The sequence below is a fragment of the Choloepus didactylus genome, chromosome 8, assembly GCF_015220235.1.
Source record: "Choloepus didactylus isolate mChoDid1 chromosome 8, mChoDid1.pri, whole genome shotgun sequence".
Classification (NCBI taxonomy): domain Eukaryota; kingdom Metazoa; phylum Chordata; class Mammalia; order Pilosa; family Megalonychidae; genus Choloepus; species Choloepus didactylus.
Window position 1 is genome coordinate 26,651,697 of NC_051314.1, and position 5,222 is coordinate 26,656,918.

Here is a 5,222-nt window from a genome sequence, read left to right on the forward strand (position 1 = left end):
TGGCAAAACTTTAGAAGTATATCTATTGAAGTCAAGAAGGAATCAAGAATATCTTCAAATGTAGCCAAATCAATAAGACAAGAAAAGGAAACAAAATCTCATACAGATTTTGGTACCTGGAAATGGGTACCTGTAACCCAAAACTACTTGAAATTGGATAATGGATAGAGGCTGCAAAACTTTTGAGAAGCATGAAAGAAAAAGCCTAGATTGCCTTGAATACTATTGGTAGAAACATGTATGTTAAAGACTCCAGCAGTGAGGGCTCAGGAGGAAATGAGAAGCATGGAAGAGAAAGGCTGTATCATCTTAGAGATTAATATATCATCATAAACAGAATGTTGAGAAAAATATAAGCATTAAAAGTATTTCTGATAAAGACTCAGAAAGAAATGAGGAACATGTTATTAGAAATTGTAACGAAGATGATCCTTCTTACATCGTGAAGAAAACTTCACTGAATTAGGTTCTATGGTTGTGTAGAAAGGAGAACTTGTAAGTTATAAGCTTGGATAGCTGAGGAGACTTCCAAGCAAAATGTTGAAGGTGCAGTCTGGTTTCTCCTTGCTGCTTATAGTAAAATGTGAGAGGAAAGAGATAAATTGAGGGAAGAAGTGTTAAACAAAAAAGAAAGCGGGCCTTGATGATTTGACAAATTCTCAGCCTTTCCAGATTGCAAAAGAAGCCAAAATTAAGAGATTCACTTTTAGGAAATCATGCTCATGAAGAGAAAACCAAGGGTGTGGCTGGATAACATTGGCTGGTGCCTTGAAAGAATCAAAATGTCAGAGTATTTCCTCACACAGAAGGTTCTTTGAAGCCTGTGACTCATGAATCCATTCAACTACATAAACAGAAACAAGGTATTGTGATGGGATCCCGGAAAGATCTGTGGAGGATCCTCTTGTCTAATGGTGTGAAAACACATGACACATGGGAGACTCACAGGTTTTTGTGGGAATTATAGCAACAGAAATACTGCCAATATGGACTGAAATGGCCAGAGAGGACCAAATGAAAGAACGATGTCAGATTCCCAAATTTCTACAGATGGGAAAAAGGCTGAGAAAACTACACAACTGCAATCATGTGCTACCCTTAAAGAAGAAGGAAGGATCACTCTGGGTGGTAGAGCCTTAGTCCCAGAAGGGAGAGCCATAGCACAGAGATGGAGACCCCAGTCACTGATCCAGAGATCCAGAGGAAGAAGGAGCCGTGAATCACAGAGGATAATTCCCAGGCCTTGAAATCTAATGGGATTTGCCCTGATGAATTTAGAGATTTTTTGGGACTGATGGCCTCTTTCTTTTTTCCATTTCTCCCCTTTTGGAATGGGAATGTCTCTGTTATAGTATACCCATGCCACCATTATTTGGGGAACAGATAACTTATTTTCAAGTTTCACAGGTCCAGAGATAGAGACAAATTTTTCCCCAGGGTGAATACTACTCAAAGTATTACCCATATCTAATTTATTTTTCTTTTATCTGTGAGCTTTTGTTAGCTTTGAGATTTCCTTTTGTCCTTTGCTGCATTAGTTCTAGCTTTAGATTTACCCTCTTGCCACGTACTTGAAGTGCATCATCAGCATTTTTAGAGGGTAGATGAGTGGTCTAGAGAGCAAACAAAATCATGCTAGGAGTGCACAGTACTTGAAAAGTGGAAATGTTTGGTCAAAACATCAATATTCACATTCAGTTTTCTTAGTATTTTAATTCTTTATTCTTACATAAGACTCAGAAAGTATAAGTCACAAAAGAAAAAATTGATAAATTGGACTCATCCAAATTTGAAATTTCTGCTCTTCGAAGGATACCTTTAAGAAAATGAAAATCCAAGTCAGATTGGAAAAAACTATTTGTAAATCACATATCTGACTAAAATATGTTGAAAAACTGTAAAGAATCTTCATAATTAAATAAAAAGATAAAGAATCCAATTAAATATGGGCAAAAGATTTTAATGGATATGTCACATGAGATGATAAATGAATTGCCAATAAGCACATGAAAATATGCTCAACTTCCTTAGTCAGTAGGGAGATACAAATTAAAACCACAATGAGATACCATTACACACCCATCATAAAACAGAATTAAAAAGACTGACAAAAACAAATGTTGGCAGGGATACGAAGCAACTGGAACTTTCCTAAACTGCTGGTGGGAATTCAAAATGGCACAGGCATTTTGGCAAATACTTTAGCAGAGTCTTATCAAGTGTTGTTTACACTTGCTGAATGACCCAAATTTTCACTTCTAGACATGAATCTCAAAGGATTATGCTGTATGAAAGAAGTCAGACACAAAACAGTGTATATTGTATGATTTCATTTTTATAAAATTCTAGAACAGGATCCAGCAAACTTCTTCTGTAAAGGTCCAAATGGTAAATATTTTCAGCCTTATGAGGTATACAGTCTGTGTTACTCAACTCTGCTAAGCACAAATGGAGGCTTAGACAAGATATAATGAATGGGTGTGGTTGGGTTGGACCTGTAGTGGGTCAGATTTTGCCTGGGGGCTATAGTTTGCTGAACCTTGCTCTAAAAATGTCAAATATATAGTGACAGAAAGCAGATTAAATTTTTATTTAAATAAAAAGGAGTCAAGAGGTCATTCTGTAGGTTACACTTATGCATTATATAGATATCCCTTTTTAGTTTTTAGTGTATTAGACTAGCTAGAAGGAAATACTTGAAACTGTTGAACTACAACCCATTAAATTTTTATTAAGGCTAGATGTGTGTTATGGGATTGACTGTGAAAGGGCACAAGGGAACTTTTGGGGGTGATGGAAATTTTCTATTACTTGATTTTGGTGTTGCTTTTATGAGTGTGTTCATTTGTCAAAACCCATAGATTGGAAGGAGGGTCTGGGGGCTCGTGGAGCTGGATGTGCTTTCCCAAGTTCCGCAAGGGAAGGAGCTACTCAGGGTTGGAGGTCCACCAGCTTCCGCTTATCTGGGGCCACACTGGTTGTGATTCAATGTCATTACCATTGGCATCTTCATCCCTCATTCCTCCCCAGGGAGCCGCCTTGGACCTCTGACATGGTATCCACTTCACCCAACCTCCAGATAGCAATAAAACTGCCAAGAAAGAGGTGCACGAAAACAAAGATGGGAACTATGAAGAAGTCCTTCAACTCTATCAAATGCTGTACAGTATTTAAATATAAAGCACAAGATGATAAAGCCAAGCAAAATATCAAGGCAAAAATGTACAGAATATCTGGATAGAGCAGAGAAACTAAAGCAGTACCTGAAAAAGAAAGAGAAAAAACTGCAGAAGTCAGTGGAAAAGGGAAAACCAAGTCCAGCAGATGAGATGGCAAATGACAGTGATGGGGAAGGAGAATCTGACGACCTTTAAAAAGAAACTACAGGATAAACACTAAGGTGCCATTGTTACAGGCAACCATATGTGAAATGGAGTGATGCGGCTGGTCTGGAGGAAGCTAAAGAAGCACATAAGGATACTGTGACATTGCCCATTAAATTTCCTCATCTTTTTATGGGCAAGAGAACACCTTGGAGGGGCATTCTATAATTTGGGCAACTTGGGATAGGAAAATCCTATTTAGCCAAAGCTATAGTGATGGATACAAACAACTCAACATTTTTTTTTCAATACTTTCCTCTGACTTTTTTTCTAGGCGGGCAGGTGAAAGTGAAATGTTAGTTACGAATTTATTCCAACTTGCCAGAGAGAACAAACCTTCCATTATCTTCATTGATGAAAGTGATTCTCTCTGTGGTTCAAAAAGTGAAAATGAATGTGAAGCCGCATACCGAATTAAGACAGAGTTCCTAGTTCAAGTGCAAAGGGTTGGTGCAGACAATGATGGAAATTTGGTTCTGGAAGCTACAAATATACCCTAGGTTCTGGATTCTGCCATTAAGTGAAGATTTGAGAAATGAATTTACATTCCTTTTCCTGCAGACCACAACCAAGCAGCAGTGTCAGAATTGTTTTTAAGGACCACTCAAAACATTCTAACCGAAACAGATTTATGAGAACTTTGGGAAAAAAACTGATTATCACTCAGGGACAGATAGAAGTATCACTATACTTACTGCACTTATGCAGTCTGTTAGAAAAGAACAGTCAGCCACTTATTTTAAAAAGGTTCTCAGACCTTTAAAAGCTGAGCCTAATGACATCATAGATGATCTGCTAATGCCCGTTCTTCAGGTGATCATGGTGCCTTGAAATGACATGGATGGATGTCCCTGGGGATAAACTTTTGGAGCCAGTTTTTTCCATGTCAGATATGTTATTGTCACTATCTTGCACAAAACCTACAGTCAATGAGCATGATTTGTTGAAATTAAGTAAGTTGACAGAAGATTTTGGCCAAGAAGGTAAAACCAAAGCAGTAAGGGTAAGGTTTACCATACGTATTCCTTCTGTGCCGGTTTGAGTGTATTGTGTCCCTCAAATGCCATTATCTTTGTAGTCTTGTGTGGGGCAGAAGTTTTGATGATGGTTGGATTTGCTTGGAATGTGCCCCACCCAGCTGTGGGCAATGATTCTGATGAGATGTTCTCATGGAGGTGTGGCCCCACCCATTCAGGGTGGGCCCTTATCGGTGGAGCTATATAAATGAGCTGACTCTGGGGGAAGAAAGAGAGTGCAGCTGGGAGTAATGTTTTGAAGAGAAGCAAGCTTGCTAGAAAGGAACGTCCTGGGAGAAAGAAGTTTTGAGGCCGGAGCTTTGCAGCAGACGCCAGCTGCCTTCCTAGCTAACAGAGGTTTTCCGGACACCGCTGGCCGTCCTCCGGTGAAGGTACCCAATTGCTGAGGTGTTACTTTGGATGCTTTGTGGCCTTAAGACTGTAATTGTTTAGTGAAATAAACCCCCGTTTTATAAAAGCCTATCCATCTCTGGTGTTTTGCATTCTCCAGCATTAGCAAACTAAGACAGATTTTGGTACCAGAGAAGTGGGGTGCTTTTGCTGCTGAGTCTGCAAATACCAAACATGTTGGAACGGCTTTTCAAATGGATAAGGGGAAGACTCTGGAAGAATTGTGAGGAGCTTGATAGAAAAGGCCAAAACTGCTTTAAAGAGACTGTTTGTGGAAATATGAATTCTAAAGATACTTCTGATGAGGACTTGAGCAGAAATGATGAATGTGTTGTTGCAAACTGGAAGAAAGGTGATCCTTGTTTTAAAGTGGCACAAAATTTGGCAAAATTGAGTCCTGGTCTCAGATGGA

At 39.0% G+C, this 5,222-nt stretch overlaps 1 pseudogene; it reads left to right on the forward strand.

Moving 5' to 3' along the window:
• Positions 1-3,052: 3,052 nt before the first annotated feature.
• LOC119542579 lies at positions 3,053-4,425 on the forward strand (annotated as a pseudogene).
• Positions 4,426-5,222: the final 797 nt, after the last annotated feature.